The sequence below is a fragment of the Amblyomma americanum genome, chromosome 1, assembly GCF_052857255.1.
Source record: "Amblyomma americanum isolate KBUSLIRL-KWMA chromosome 1, ASM5285725v1, whole genome shotgun sequence".
Classification (NCBI taxonomy): domain Eukaryota; kingdom Metazoa; phylum Arthropoda; class Arachnida; order Ixodida; family Ixodidae; genus Amblyomma; species Amblyomma americanum.
In genome coordinates this window covers 410,017,222-410,034,500 of record NC_135497.1, presented here as the reverse complement: position 1 = coordinate 410,034,500, position 17,279 = coordinate 410,017,222, and positions in this window count along the sequence as shown.

Genomic DNA, 17,279 nt, shown 5'->3' with positions numbered 1-17,279 from the left:
GAGCTTTCGGCAACGACGCCGCTCGTGGGTGCGCCGAACGACGCACCCCTCCTTCTGCTCCTTGGCTGCCGTAGTCGTCGCTAAGCCTAGCCGGTTTCACATCGATGCCGCAGCTGAAGGCGTTTCGGATCTGACCAGCGCTGTAACCAAGATGCTACATTTGTCACGGCTTTATTGTGAACCCCGTCTCATGATAATATAAAAATATGCTCGATTCCCGCGACGCCTTCAGTAGAGGAGAAAACAGACGCCAGGCGATCGACCCGCGTTGGGCAACAGCAGCAAAGCGGCTGTGAAAAGAAATTTGCTTGCATCCAGCAGCTCGGTATTGGCCAATGACCCTCAAAATTGATTCATTTTTGAATTTCTACTTCCCAGAGCATGGCACGAACGCGAACAGACAACATACTTGCGCATTTTTCTGACGCTAGCAGCCGGAATTCAGGCTGGCTGGTAGGCCGCTTGCACGGCCGCGGTGCACATTGCCTCTATATCCGCCTCTTCGCTCAGGTCGTCGCAGTGCATTTTAGTACCGAGGGAACAGATCACTTTCGAGGGCAAGCGCGAGAGCAGGAGACGCGGTCAAAGCAGACGAAACCATCGAAAGCAGGCGAACAGCGTTCTCAAAGAGTTCTCATTTCAGACGAGGGCGCTCGACTACTGATCCGGAGTTCCCGGGTTCGAACCCGACCGCGGCGGCTGCGTTTTTATGGAGGAAAAACGCTAAGGCGCCCGTGTGCTGTGCGATGTCAGTGCACGCTAAAGATGCCCAGGTGGTCGAAATTATTCCGGAGCCCTCCACTACGGCACCTCTCTCTTCCTTTCTTCTTTCACTCCCTCCTTTATCCCTTCCCTTACGGCGCGGTTCAGGTGTCCAAAGATATATGAGACAGATACTGCGCCATTTCCTTTCCCCAAAAAACCAATTATTATTATTATTATTTCAAACGAGAATCGAACGAGAAGGCGACCCGCAGGTCGCCCTTGCAAGTGTGAACATCGGTGTTCTCGAACTGCGGTGTAGTCGCAGGCGATTGCTTGTCGCGCGGCCTCCGCGACTCTCAAGTGTGAATGAGCCCTAACAAAGGAACAGCTGCGTACAATACGCACGCTCACCCACACCTACGCTCCACAGGCTCGAGCCGCCGTTCAAAGGCGCACTCCGTGGCAATTGCATGCCTTATTGCATCCACGCACTATGCGAGCGCTTGAGTGCGTCCAAGAAGTTTCGACTGGCGTCCGGCAAACGAGCTTCTGTAACTGGATTTCAAATGCTATTTTGGACTCGGGGACACACCAGGCGGCGTTATCCCTGCGACATGGAAGGCGTGCCTGCCGCCAGAGCTTGGGGCCGTGAGCAGCAGAAATGTCATTTTGTACGCTGCACTACGGCCAGTGAGAGTTAGTGCCAACAAGCAGCCGCTGCATCAACCGCACTTGGCGCAGACAACGAATTCCTTAAAATCACGACGGTGTGACCTCATGGCGCGCCGGAACAAAGGCGTCATCGCTGGATAACGGCCATGTCAGCAATTTCATGAATTCTGGGATACTTTTGTCGTCATTTATGCCAGCAAAGCGGCTGTTCAATATGGCCAAGGACACCAATCCTTCAAAGTGGGGCAAAATTTCTGAGGCTAGGTTTGAAACCAAGCTGGGGCGCAATAACTAAATCTGAAATATTTCGAGTTGCGGCCAGTGTCTTTCTTTCTTGGCGCCAGAACTAGAAAGTAACTTAAATGTGAATGCACCACTTTTGAGAAGTAATTGTAATGCCATCGCTTTTCGAGCGCTGTAATTTGTAATGTAATTTTTTACAATTCTAAGATTTCTAGGACCGTAACAAGGAAATTGTGTATTGAACTACTTTTAAAAAGTAATTGTTCCATACATGGACGCCTGCATAGACTGTTGATAAGACGGGAAACACCGATATTGGACGGAAATTGGTCACTGAGTGACCACTTCCACATCCATCAATTGGACACGCTTGGTATTTTGAACTACTGAGGAAATGGCCCAGACAGAAGCATAGATATATGAAGGGTATATCTTTTGTATGGGTTAAAATGGCTGAAAACAGCAGGGAATATACGTTTTATAGAAATGTATTTATTATTATTGAAGCCAACCGCTGTATTACTATCAAGATTTTATATCAGTTCCTGCACTTCAAGTGGTGTAATCGGCGAGATTGCTAATGATATACGTTAGCAGGCGTAGGTAAGACAAGCTCTTGTTGAGGTTGGGGGCTAACAGCAGTATATTTTCCTGAGTTTTAAGTGTATCGAAGCCGCCGCGGTGGCTGAGTGGTTACGGCGCTCCTCTGCTGGCCCGAAAGACGCGAGTTCGATCCCGGCCGCGGCGGTCAAATTTCGATGGAGGCGAAATTCTAGAGGCCCGCGTACTGTGCGATGTCAGTGCAGGTTAAAGAACCCCAGGTGGTCGAAATTTCCGGTTCACTACGGTGTCCCTCATAGCAAGAGTCGCTTTGGGACGTTAAACCCCCATAAAACCCAAGTGTATCGACATTGTTGTCGTTACTAAGGTTGCCTTGTGGCGAAGGAATATGAGTAATTTCAGTATGAGACTGCAATGAGGTGTAAGGCTTGCGACCTCTGTTCAAATTTTTCAGGGGTTGTATTGTAGTGCGACAGCAGAAATTCACAAGGCCAAACCGGCTCACTGAGTTTGTGTAAAGCCTGACCTTGAAGTTGACCTTGGCAACGCCTTACATAGCAAAGCCAATGAGGAAATAAAATAAATATTGCTGCAGCTGGGTTTAGAACCCGCGGCGGTGCGGACAGATCAGCTTCGCTGCCCCCGCTAGAGAGCACTACACTATCTCCGCAGCCGATCACGCGTCGTGTTAAACTGCAACATACTCTCGCGCTGTGCATCGCCCATCGTCGTCTTCATCAACTTCCTTCTGCGGAGAGCATAGCTCAGAAAATATTAACCTCCATCAAAGCTTAACGTTAGTCTGATATCGTCGCAGACGTGCCGACAACCCAGTAAAGCAAAACCATAAGCATACTTATTTATATCATACTTTTGTTCGCGCCACCAATAAGAGTTTTTTGCTCTTCAAAAGGAGCATTTTGGCTGAAGTTACAATGTTAGGCGTTTATTCCTTGAGACCATGTCAATTATTCTCGAAGATATATATTTTTTTTTGTATAGCCTGTTTCATGAGCTATGACTACACATAACGCATTTGCATTTCCGCTTCGGGGCTTTCTGAACATAAATTTCCGAATTGGGATATGTTTGTTGTTTTATTGCGCCCCATATTTTCTCTTTCGTGGACGAATTTGACATGAAATATTTTCTCACAATCTACGCAATCATCTGGCCTCCCACAAACTCCTTTAAAACGTTCATCCATTTAGAATATTTCTATAAAAATATTCTTCACTGGAACTTCTGTCGTTTGTAGTAGCAAATAAAACTGCTGTCTAAACGTGAAAATAATTGTCGGAGAAAAAAAATGAGGTGGTATAATCGTTTAATGCGAGGAAGACACGATAGTCATTTCCACAATATCTGCGGTGGTCGAGAAAACGGTGGATCATTTGTCACTATTCCAGTAGGATTTACGCTCGATGCTTACATTGATGCATTTACTCTAATGAATGATTTTACTCTAAGCCGTTTCTTCATACATGCGACCGATTTTTTTGCGGAGGCTGAAGGAAGGTGGAGGTTGGTCTACAGGGGCGCTGGGAGGGTGGGCCTCGCTACAACGAGGGCTATGTGGGGAGGATGCTGGAGGGCGGTGTTTCTGTAGTGCAGCTGGCTTTCCAACTGAGTCTTTGTATTCGCTTTCGCCGTTGTTTTTAAGTTCGGCTGCTGCGTTGGCTTCAACATAGTTGGGGGGGGCTTGTGGATTGTGTAGGAAGGCGCGTTTGGGGTCGGTCTTAGGGATGTGCGAACGTTCCGAACTTTCGAACATCGAATCGAATATCCTCCTATTCAATTCGCTGAAAAAAAAATGAAATAGTGCATATTCAAAATTATTCAGAACAAATCGAATGCGATCATACGTTTCTGAATAAAATAAAAGGTAGGACTGCACGGATAAGGCAGGACAGGAGACAGAGGTGAAAGCGACACCGCGGGCGCAAACTTTCTACTGTTTTCTCATGAGTGAAAGCATATGCTATATAAGCGCCGAAACGAAGCGCGCAATCAGCTTCGTGGTTCGCAGGAGCCCTGATATAAGACACCACACGGTGATCATGTTTTTCTTTTCTTGCGAAAACGAAAACACAAGAAAAAAAACGTATAGTTTTGGAAGACTATATTTATTATGTAGGTAACAACACAACGTGTCGCTAGGAGCTTCATGTCAGAGCAAAGAAGCCAAAAAAAAAAACAATGATCGAAACTTTTAGTCAATCTGATTAAAATAAAACACGGGGTGGCACTGTAGAAGCCAGGATGTAAAACAACAATAATCAAAAATGAGGCGACGATGATAGGATAAATGCATGGTATGAAGTATGAAAAAACAAGCATGACAGGATGGACAGAATATGGAACAAGTCTATAGATGAACATTAAAACCTATAGATGAAAGAATACATTTACGAGCCTGCGAAACAATTTGCAGCCAAGCGTTCGACATGACATACACAACACTATTATCAGTGGCTTCTAAAGAAAAACAATTTCAATCTGTGAAAGCGAAATATGTTGAGTCTTGACACACATTTCACCAGTTTTTATAGTGTGAAAAACTTCGACGACCTTTCTTTCGGTCTTGTCTACTGACCTAAAAAAAGGAAACGTGGTGTTACGGAAGACAAGAGTGCAAGGCACCTTTTTTCTTACCTTCCCCTTGCCTTCACAATTCTTACAATGGTGTGCTTGGTGACTTCCAGAGCTGTCTTTAGTGCCATACTACGTTCACGTGTCCGTTCATTAAACCAGTCTGACCAATGCAATACCTGTCACATATGCGGAGAATTTTGCACACAAGACCTGAAGCGCAGTTCTTGCGCTTTTTTTTTTCGGGATTCGTGGCGCACTGCGGCCTGCTTTTCTTTGGATGCCAAAATCCATACGCTAGACAGCATCCACGGTGCCGAGAAAATCATTCTGACATCATATCGTTTCGTCACTTTTTAGATGTTATGTGACACACGGTGTATGTACGGCATCAGCTTCAACGGTTTTTTTTCTTCGAACTTTCATTGTCTACTTGCGGCCTTTCATCTTCTGTAACGAACTTTCACAGGTTGTGGTGATGAGGTGGGGAGGTAACCAATGGAACGAATTAAAACATTCGACTTCTGAGCTGAAGCTTGCCCTTATAGGAAGCTTTATGGTTGCATGATTTTTCTAGGGCAGACTGGCAGGCCAATATTACGTTAGCGCGTTTTGCAAGCCTGGAAATGGGCGCTTCCAAACGGCAATCGGTTCTTTTTTGTTCTTGGGTTGTACAGTCGCGAGTAAATAAGATTAGCACTAGTGACGTTCCACAAGAGTAGCAGATAGGAACGCTCAGCATAGCGGTTATGAACAGGCCGATAGCAAAAGTTTTAGGTGTGTTCGCTAAGCACGGCGCCACGCCAGCCGCGGGGTGCTATTTTCCCCGTTCTTGTGTCGTCACTGTGCTAGTCTATTTTACTCACGACTGTACGACCAGCAAATATGTTCAGTCACAAATTCAATCTTCAGGTGAAGGTATTGCAGTCTACTGTCAGTGGCCAACACGTGGGTGGAAGTTAAGTCCCCGGAAGAGGGTAAATATTCGTAGAACGTTAGTGACAACCACGCCATGGTTATCTTCGGGGTTCAGGCTAAGTACAACGGGATATTTATTCACATATGAGAAAACACGCAAAACCTGAAGCGGGAAAATCTTTGGTCGACGCGCTGATGAAACGCTGAGAGGTAAATGTTGCAGTGCACGGGTGCTACCCATGAACCAGTGCGAATTCAAGTTTTAAAAAATATATTTTCCCTTGAAATCAATGGCACTGGAGCTTAGATTTAACCTTACAACTCTAGAGAACGCTCTGTGCTCACACCTGCCCTATTTCGAAGACCTGCTTTACCATTTTCGTGTATTTTTCGGCTCCGTGCATCGAAAGAGCCATGGTGTAGCACCGAAAAGGAAAGATCTTGGGTATCGATATAAAAAGTTGTGGCTGTCGACAGGCCTGCATCCATGCACTGCAGTACTTCACTTGAGCTTCGAACTAAACACGGGTCCTTTCCAGCAATCTTTTCCAGGTTGCATTGTAGAAAGTCCCCAGTTGTCCTTTGCAATTCTCTTTTAAAAAAAAAATGGCTAGTAGAGGGCACTCTGCTTTGTGGCTTTTGCGAGCAAAGAATATACGCAGATCACTACTTTCATTCTTCTCAGATTTTTTGCCTAACGTTTCCAGGTTCAAGTTCTTGAGTTCTTTTGTTTTGTTTTTTTTTCTCTGAGAATCCTGTTGACTTGAAGTTCTTTTGTATAGCTTCTGTGGCCTTTTTGTCGCATGCACCCACTGGTAAGACGACGAAGCCGCCTTGCCTTCTTTGTTCGACTAGATGACAGTGTATTTTTCAACTACGTCACTAATTTTATTTCAACATTTTCTTTCAACTAGGTGACTAATTTTTTTATGGGAGGCTTTCTGGCAGATGACTTACAGAGCGCTGCAGGCAGTTCGCTCCGTTACCGATGGCTCGCTCCCGCTCCATCTCTGGAACAGGCTCCGCCACTCATCCCTCAACGGCAACAAGGCGAGAGCGCTTGATTGCAGGCTCGAAGGCGATCTCGGGGCCTTTTTCTAGGACCTTGTGTACGTCTCCAGGTTGTGCGGCATCTTCAAGGACTGTGATGGTGCTAACAGACGGGGTGGCACGAGGATTTTTTTTTTTTTGGAGGGCTAGTCTCGCACGCTACCACAGGAACTCTATGGCATTTGCTGCCAACCTTTTGTACTCCGTGAGACGTGTAACAGCGACGAAACATTAAAACTCATGTTGAAGTGAAGCCTGCAGCCAGTCGGAATAGAGCTTCACATGCCCCGCCACTGCGATTTCTACACCTTGCATATCCTCCTGACGTGGTCCTGGGGTGGTTCCAGCCGTCTGAAAACTACTCGGACTTCTGGGCACACTAGCTTGCGTTTCGATCAGTTCACCAGAACTGAAGACTGACAGGTGGTCGCAGCGATGTAGTTCACGCACGGAATTGTAGCATTAAACCAAAGCAGGTTTGGTTTGCTTAATGGGGGTTTAAAGTCGCAAAGCGACGCAGGCTATGAGGGACGCCGTATAGTGAAGGGCTCCGAGAATTTCAACCACCTGCGCTTCTTTAACGTGCACTGGCATCGCGCAGTACGCGGCCTCTAGAATTTCACCTATATCTAAATTCGACCGCCGCGGCCGGGATCGATCCCGCGTCTTTCGGGTCAGCAGCCGAGCGCCATAAGCACTGAGCCACCGCGGCGGCTTCACACAACAGAGGGCTCGGGGTAGGAGAAATATGTTGTAGTAGAACGTTCCTGCGGTTGGTTGGTTGCGGTTAGTTGGCTGGAAAAAAAGAATTGAAACTAACAATCAATCTGATTAAAATAAAACGCGGAATGACACTGTAAATGGCAAAATGGAAAACAACAATCAACAAGAATAAAGGCGATCGCGACAGAATAAAACCATGTTATGATCGTTTATGGCTTATGGGGCTATAACGTCCCAAAGTGACTCAGGCTATGAGGGGTGCCGTAGTGAAGGGCTGCGGAAATTTCGACCACCTGGAGATCTTTAACATGCACTGACATCGCACAGTACACGGGAAAAGCAGGGTATGAAGTATGTATTCTTTATGTATTCTATCTGCTTTTAATGTTCACCTATACACTTGTTACTTGTTGTTTCCATCTTGTCATGCTTGTTTTTGCATACTTCATACCATGCTTTTTTCCTATCCCCATCGCATTTATTTTTGTTGATTGTTGTTTTGCATTCTGCCATCTACAGTGTAAACCCGCGCTTTATTTTAATCAAGTTGACGATAAGTTTCGATTCTTGTTGTTTTTTATTTGCTTCTTTGCTTTGGCATAAAGATCTTAGCGACACGATGTCTAGCTGTCCCCATGTTTAATATGGTCTTCCAAAATGATGCGGTTTTGTTTTTTCTGCTTCCGTTTACGCAAAGAAAGAAAAAGATGATCACTGTGTGCTGTCTTATATCAATACCTTTGCGAATGACGAAGGTTATTGCGCATTTCGGTTCTGCGCTTATATATCATGTTCTTGCACTCATTAATAAACATTCGGATGTGTTCGCCCGTGGTGTCGTTTTCGTCTCTGTCTCCTGTCGTTTCCCAGTCGCGCAGTTCTACCTTTCATGGAAATGTACCACCTAGACCACATGAACGTTCTAATGGAGCATGCTTACAAATAGTTTGCGAACAAGAAACACGATGTTCGTATTAGGCCGTGCCGTAGCTTTCACCGACAGCTTTTTTTCAGAAAGAGGGCTTCTGAAACTCTGACGCCTTGCATTGCATCACGCTGTCGCAATTGGTCTGTTGGTCTGCACGTTCAGCGCCGCGACGCGATTCCATTAGAGTGCGGCCTTGTTGATTCTGGAAAACATTACCCCCAAGACTGAGCGATGCGGCAGGTTCAAGCCACGTTTAGCAAACCCTGCCTTCATGTCTGATATTAGAGGCCATGGCTCATAACTCTTGTCGCGCTCATCTACTGACGTGTGGTGCTGGTTTGTTTGTCGTTGCTGTCAGTAACGAAAGGTTTTGCTGCTTTTATTTCCATGACAGTTACAGGGCTAATTTACTTACTTCGTGCTGACTGCCTCATAGTGGACATCACGGTTGCGTCTTTCGGCAGCTACAGCTTCAACTGCGATGCCACGATCTCTTCGCTCCACCGCATGAATATTCGTTTGGTACGAACCTTCGCACAGCTAGCGAATAATCGTCCTAATATTCATTTCATATTCGATTCTATTTTTTACAAAACTTATCGTATTCAAGTCAGTTTCGAAAAAGTGCTATTCGCTCACCCTGTACTGTATGGCGCTTCTGGAGGGTGTAGATGTCTCCGGTGATCGAAGGTGGCGGTGGGTGAGTGGGCAGCCCCCTAGCTAGGGGCTGGGTAGGTGAGTTGCCATAATTTCGCGATCGGACTGGTCGTGCATCACATGTGAGTGCCGCAGCATTTCAGAGGTTTTCGCTTGCTCTTGACGCCGAATGCCCATGTTCGAAAGTAACATACGCCCCATACTCTCGAAGGGGAGGAATAATTTCATTGTTTACGACATCGAAGGTACAGCCGGGAACAAAAAGTCTCTGGGCCGCGTGTATCTCAAACGGAGCCCATAGCTCTGCTATTAGCCTGCGTCTAGAGACCACACTTGTGAAGGTGAAAGTCAATATTTTGTCCTTTCATCTCCACAAGTGTAGTCTCCAGTCGCCGCCTAATAGCAGAGCCGTGAGCTTCGTTTGAGATTCACGTGGTCCGGAGACATTTGTCCCCGACTGTAGAAAGGGAGAACAGCAGCAGCAAACCTTCAAACACACTGTTTCCATGTGTGGCATTTTCAAGCTGCAGGATACAGCCACTGAAAAAGCTGATAGGATTAGGAAACCCATTGAGAACAGGAGTCTTAAAGCTGGTCGACGGAAGGGACAAGGCCAAAAGCCTCGAAAATTGAGGCAAACTTATGAACTTGTCACAAGCACAAGTACCTCGGGAGATTTTTAACCACGCGTGCATTCATTCCGAAAAAAAATATCTGGGATAGTACGAAAGAATTTAAGTTCAATGGCGACAAGGTTGGTCACAATCATACCTCGCCGCTAATCTCGAAGCCATTCAAAACCGCCCAGCACGATTTATCACCTCGAACTATTCAAGAAATTCCAGCGTCACCTCAATGAAAAGAGGCCTCGACTTGCCGTCCCTCGCATCACGCCGCATCATATCTCGTTTGTGCCTTCTTCACACATTCTATTATCACCCACGGTCCAGACATGAGCTACTAACAACACCACTAAGAAGATCTTCCCGTTTAAGCCACAGCCAGTCTCTAGCACGAATTTCCACCCGTACCCTTGCAATGAGTACCTCCTTTTTCCCCCATGCAATAGTCTTATGGAATTCCTTACCCGATAACATAGCCGAATGCACAGACAGAAAACAATTCCGCAATAAACTAAAACTTCAGCCATACTGAATAGACTGTCCCCTTTGTACTCCTTTGTTACTTAGTTTGGTTCCATTTCTGCGCCTTGGTGTAATTTTCTTTTGCGCTTGCTTGTTTGCTGTTATTTGACTTAGATGTATGTCTGCATTTTTTTACTGTATTTTTTCCTTGCTTTTGTTTTTGCTTGCCTTCATTGTATTTTGTATTTTGCTCTTCACATTTTTCCACGTTCAAGATTTTGTACATCATGTTAATTCGCCCCCCCTTATGTAATGCCCTCGGGCTCTTAAGGAGAAATAAATGAAATGAAATGAAATTTAGCTTGGCAAGGTAACGTTTCACGAAAAACTATTCGTGTGGGACACAAATGCATCAATACCGGTGCCTGTGCGATGGCAGGTGCACCCCAATCGTCCTCTTTCCGATGCCACTTTCAGTAATAACCTATTACCGTAGAGTCTCTCAAAATTACCCAGAGGGAAAAGTTGCGAGCTTCGTAAAGAGCACCTCATTCACTGCGGGAATGCCGCGGAAATTATGTTTCGTACTTGGCTTGGCTATCATTGGGCCGAAGACGTGGATTCTGCCTAAGAATCGGTAATTTCGTCGTGATCCTCTCCTCTGTGCACAGATTAAGTTGTTTTAGTAGTGCGTTTTTCACGTAACTAAGCACACAAGTGAGCTCGAGACTAGTAGTGTTTTAGGGGTGAATGCACGTTTTATGCCAACAATAGCGAAGCCAAACACAAGGCTACATCTTCCCGTCTTTCCTGCGCCTTTCCATGGCGAATGGAGTAACGCAGACCCCCTTTTTTCTCAGGGTAATGTCAAGAAACTTGGTTTATGGTTTATGGGGGTTTAACGTCCCAAAGCGACCCAGGCTATGAGGGACGCCGTAGTGAAGGGCTCAGGAAATTTCGACCACCCGGTGTTCTTTAACGTGCACCGACACCGCACAGTACACAGGCCCCCAGAATTTCGCCTGCATCGAAATTCGACCGCCACGGCCGGGATGGAACCCGCGTCTTTCGGGCCAGCAGCCGAGCGCCGTAACCACTCAGCCTCCGTGGCGGCTATTGAGAAAACTGTATGCCTGCAACCACGGGATGATAAATTTGGCCTATACTCAGTTTCACTGCTGAAATCAACGCATAGTTCATTTTAATAGATGTGATGACTTTGAAACGCTCCTACCGACACATGACATTACAGGAAAGATTGCGTGCTTTCCTGTTAAAACACTGCAAACGCTACAGTTACGGTGTCATGCGCGACGACTTTAACGTGCCGAAGTTACATTAGGAATTGCGCTGCGCTTATTCTTCCTGCGAAGATTAAAAAAATTAAATAAAATTTATTTTCAACATCATCGTGTCCATTGTCCCAGAAAAAAAGCTGTCGTTTGACTAGGTCATGACTAGGTTTGACTAGGTCGTATGGCTAGTTGTATGACTAGGCTTGACTAGGTCCATGATCTAGTTTGGTCATGGAGCCATTTTGGCAGCGGTGACGTTGAAGATGAAATATGATGCGCTGGAACAGAATAACAATTATTGTATAAAAAGTTTTGCACTGAGGTTCATTGTTAGAAATACAAACAATATGAGACATGCCATCGAAATTCTCATGGGCAGAATTTACGAGACAAGAGCTGAAGATAAGTAAGCAAGTGTTACGGAAACTGGTTATAAAATACGCCTTGGCGCAAATAAATTCACACAGAAAAAAAGAGACAAGGAGACAAGGAGTGACACTTCAGTTAAACTGTATGCGGCGGAGTATGATTTTCTGTGCAAAACTGATAGTGCGAGGCCACAAATAACGGCTGCGATAAGGCGCATGAAGTGAAAAGTGGGTGTAGCCTGAGGCTATAAATCTATGTGCTTTTCTTGTGCAATAAACAGTTGGAACTTGGCGCCTGTCCGTTGTGTCCCTGTCTCTTTTGCCTGTGAATTTATTTGCGGCAAGGTGCACTTTACAAGTTTCAAAATGCTGAACCAACTAGCCCGGCAACATGCTTTACGGAAACTGGTTAGCATAAAAATTTTACAGTGTCGTACGTGTTAATTCACTGTATTCAGTAAAATGTTTTTTTTTTTAGGTTGTGGTAGATAGTACGTGAATGTTTGGAAAAGATAACTGGTGCGCGTTCGCGGCGCACACCGTTCTCAGATAGCCCGAGTTTGATGTTATGACTTTTCAATGCAAAGGGACTCAATATTTTTAGAAAATCCTCATACTACGCGTTTGAGAAATGTATTAGGTAACAGACGGTAATTTTACATTTGCTTTGTACTAATTAACTTGTGCTGAGTAAGAAGTGAAAGTGGAGGTTGTAAGAAACCCTACTAACGCTGCGAAAAGCTTTCTGCTCAAGCGTATGTAGTGCAGTAATACTTTTTCGCAATCATGCCCCAAATTAACGCATAGCCGCCGCGGTGGCTGAGTGGTTATGGCGCTCGGCTGCTGGCCCGAAAGACGCGGGCTAGATCCGGGCCGCGGCGGCAGAATTTCAATGGAGGCAAAATTCTAGAGGCCCGTGTGCTGTGCGATGTCAGTGGTCTAAATTTCCGGAGCCCTTCATTAAGGCGTCTCTCATAGCCTGAGTCGCTTTGGGAAGTTAAACCCCCATAAACCAAACCAAACCTAAATTAACGCGCAATAGTTGGCGTGGTACGGAAAGTCTGAGTGATGTTAACTGCGAGAATATCGCTGTAGTAAGGCGAGTGTGTAAGAATTGCTGAATTCACATGGAGCAGGTCATAAATGGCGACGCCACGGGAAAGAGACGTCACCGCAGTGCCTTGGCGAACCACGGGCGGGTAGAGCTCGTAGTGACGGCTGCTCTGCACGTTGCTCTCCACGCGGGCTACCGCTGGACTGTTTTCGTCAAAAGTAATGGCCTCATATTCTTCCAGTCGAGGTTCTTGCTGGTGAAGATATTCACGCATCGTGTCTGCAGGCGACGAGTCTGCGTTGGCAACGGCAGCATCGTTTCGGGCACGATGTCGAGGACAAAGTCCCATAGGGTGCCGCTGGCACACACACGGTGGCTTGGTGACAGAACTGGCAGCCATCCTGCCTGGCATTGGATGTCTTTTCAATGGTGGCGCCTTAGGTGGTGATTTCGGAGGCGATAATGAAACACGGCTGGCATATGTAGGGGCCCCACGCTGTAGTGCAATGAAGAAGTCATAAACAATAATTTCCAGCGTTTTTATTGAGCAAGCTGCAGAGAAAAACAACGGCGCAGCATTGACACTTCGTCGCTGAGACGTTCCGTGCCAGACTGCATATCAACTCACATACGGAAGAAAAAAGACGCAGAAAAGTTCACACCAGCGGAAGCACAGGGTATCACAGGACTAATGCCGATGAAAGTGGTCCTTTTTACGAAACTACTAGGAGTGTATATAGTTACTAAAGGACCTCGTAGAGGCACCAAACGATTTCCGTTTAGTTCTAGAATTTGTAGTCGCAAGAAGTAAACTGCTCCATGCATTGCTTAAGTAATTAAATTCTCTGTAACAACCTAAACAAGACAGGAAGAGGGGACGGTGTATAAATACGCTTATCAATCAGTCAATCAATGTATCAATCAATCAATAAATATCTTTTATTTTGCACAGGCAAAAAGGTGGCGGAAGATCTGATTTTAAGGAAGAAAAAAGCTGCTTTGTTTACACCTTGACGAGACTCCAGCCACATTTACAGCAGTCACATATAAAGTGCAGGCAGTTCATTGTAAACAGGTAACGTCTTAAGAAGCATTGATTTAAAAATGCGAGTAAACAAAATGGCCAAAGCGAACGAAGTTTGCAAAATCAGTTCGAAAAACTTCAATAGTGAAGTTCACAAGAACGTTTCGAAAACACTTCTGTATTGCATTGTCAGGATGTCTATCTGTTTAGTATCTAGGCAGTTTAGTTTATACAGTAGCGCGTTTTTTATTCTTTGTTTTCGTACATCGTACAGGAGAAAGGAAGAAGCCATGGTGACTGATGCCTGAACGAATATGTATTCGCTGTTTTCACCAGATTTGCTAAGTTTAGGAACGTGTCAGATTTTTATTCTACTGCAGTCTTGTAAATTCTTGAAAGGTTGTATTCGTACATGTGTTCCACTTTGAGTATATTATGCTTGAGGACAAGCGGCTCTGTATGTGCTAGGAATGTAGCGTTTTCAATAATGCGGACAGCCCTCTTTTGGATCAAGGTTAGTTTACTTATATTCGACTCGGTCGTATTACCACTATTGCGAGTTGAAAATTGCGTTATATATGAGTTTTCTCATTAAATGTGGGAGATTATGGCGGTTTCTATTTAACAGTCCTACAATCTTGCTTGATTTGTTCGATAAATAATTAACATGTTCGTTCCAAGACATATATTCGGAAAATAATACACCATGAATTTTCGCATATCTTTCTGACCCAGATGTGTACGGGCCGAGGGCGCTGTTCGTAGGTACAAAAGGTAAGGTTCCGGGTGTACGAAACAAATACATTCGGTTTTAGATTCATTAAGCATCAAAGTATTTTTTCGGCACCAATCCTACAGTATGTTACATCAGATTCTACAGAGAGATCAGCACGAATTGCAAGTAGAGAGCAGCCTGTTTTTTTTAAATCTTGTAACGATTTGTGAAGTGTATTTTCATCTTTAAATTTCGATTTTTCTTGCGTGGACTGCTTTGTGCTTTGAAAGTTACAATTTTCTTTTGGCGGCCATTATGTGATTTTGAAAGCTTGCACTTATGACATGTTTCGTGTCTTCCATTTGTGTCATCCTGTTTGACTTTCCCAAATTTCTGCAGAATTTGCTTATCCTGTTATTTATGTATTTTTCGATTTCTTTTACCCGTTTCCACCGATTTGTCTATTTATTCTTATGTACCTCGCTTCTTTGTCTGCGTACACCTATTTTAAGCTATTCGTGTTTTATTACCATCCCCCTCCCCTCTAATTCGCTCAAGTTCCCTGAAGCTGTCTGAAATGAATAAATAAAAATATTGCTTCGGCTATGTATTCAGTGCTTCAAACGCAGTTATTGCTGGCAGTCACATTCCATGCCGTAGCCGAAAATTCCTTCAATTACACAAGAAATTCCCTATCTCAGGCCCTTTGTCCCTGCAGCAGCCTGAAAACTCCGTCAGTTTAGAAAAAAAGTGAGTTTCGCTCACTAAAATTCCAAGAAACCGCTTAAAATCCTCTTTTCGCCAATTTTTACCCATCAAGATCCCTGAAAACGGAAAAAATCTTCGAGTGGAGCATGAGTGATCGCTGGTCGAATGTACTGCTATGAACTAGCTTAAGAAACAGGAATAGGAAGCTTTTGTTTACACGATAACGCTACGCTGCCGGTAATAACACAATGCACACAAAGATTTGAGGAACAAATCAACTGAACCAGCACCAAACTGTAGTTGCAAATATGTGCAAAAATTCCACGTTCTGTTCAAACAAATTCCGGCCTTGGTGAAATCGCGGCGCTTCCTGCGCACCAAAATACAGGTAGGCGCGCATATTTCTAACCAGAAACGTCACCACTACTTGGCTCAGGAAACTGCTTCTGCAACACGATAAAAGATAGGCTTCGTGACAAACCAGAATTGTGGGTCATTGGTCGCTTCGCTGGATCATAAAGAGCGAAGGCGACGCATCACAACAAAATGGACCGAGGAGCGACGAAGCGCTAAGGGCCATCACCGCTGAAACGCACACTTGTCTGACAGGCAAGGATCTCTGAGCGGCTGGCAAGTTCAAGCTGCTGGAAACCTCATGTGATTGGCTGAAACATGTCGCGAGGCATCAGCACAGTGAAGGAAATAATGTAGCTCTGGCAGGGCTTTGGTCAAGTGCACCAAAAAAAACAAATGTTAAAATTGGTAACAATCCCGGCTGCGCTCGAGCTCTCCCGTTTATTCTCGGGGTGTAGAACTATGGGTGTTTTGTATTTGCTTTCTTTGGATTGTCTTGAGGCTCTTCCTGGCGCTTCAGCGGACGACAATTGAGAAACGTCGGCTGGACGAGCGTTGGGGAGGTTGCTGCAGTGTTTCTATGGGCGCTTATAGCGCCAACAATAAAACACTCAGGAGCAATCTTCTTCCCGCTTAGCTTTATGAGAGTGGTTCGTTCTTGCCCGCTCGAAATTCCGCCATAAGCAAGGGTCGAGGAAAGTTGGACAATGCGAATTTGTAAGCTGAAATAGGCTACACTTTCTTCCAGTGTGTTACGAGTCGTGAGCAACGCTCAGCCTCTAAACACGATGCGAAAGCACTAAATTCCAGCAGACGACGGGAGTGCTGATACCCACAGAGTCCGTCAGTGCCCGCTATGTTTGTAAACACAGTATTAATCTGGAGCCAAGGAAAACGCAATCATGCACAATCTGCTACGAAGATCAGCAACGTACCAGTATGGCCACGTGACTGCGCTACAGTGTGACCGACGATTGGCTCATAGATTTGATTACGGATATGGAATTAACTTTGTTAAAGTCACACCCTGGCCTGACACCCAAAACACTGGTGTCACACAGGCAGGCCGTGAAATTACACTTCCTGCAACACGCGGATCTTGCGTGTGATTCTTCCTAATCTTTGCTATTTCACAACAATGGGGCGCTGATGGTCACGTGGATGCTGCCTTCATTGAGTATGTGTTGGGCTAGGCGCAGGCAAGATAACAATACAGCAGTCACAGTTATGCGACTGATAAGCCGAAATTAGTTAACGTTTGATTACTTGCATTACGCTGCATGTTGAAATCGCAGTCTTGAAGAGTGTTTATTTTAGAGGTAAATTCAATCTATAAAACTTATGAAAGTGGAATAGACCTTGAGATATTCATAAATAAATTCCCTGCTTTTCCGGACCTCATTCCGAATCTGGGCGCTCAGTGTGCTCCAAAGTTAGGCGCAGGCACTGAAAAAGCAGGGTCTTGACTGATGAATATCTCGAGACGCTTACATTTTGGTATGTTCCATAAATATGATTAGTGTTGAATCGATAGAGTTCGAATACAACATACTGCATAAAGGAAATAATTCAAAAATTAACACATTTAGGCTAATCAGCCGTCCGAAATATATCGTTATGATGTGTC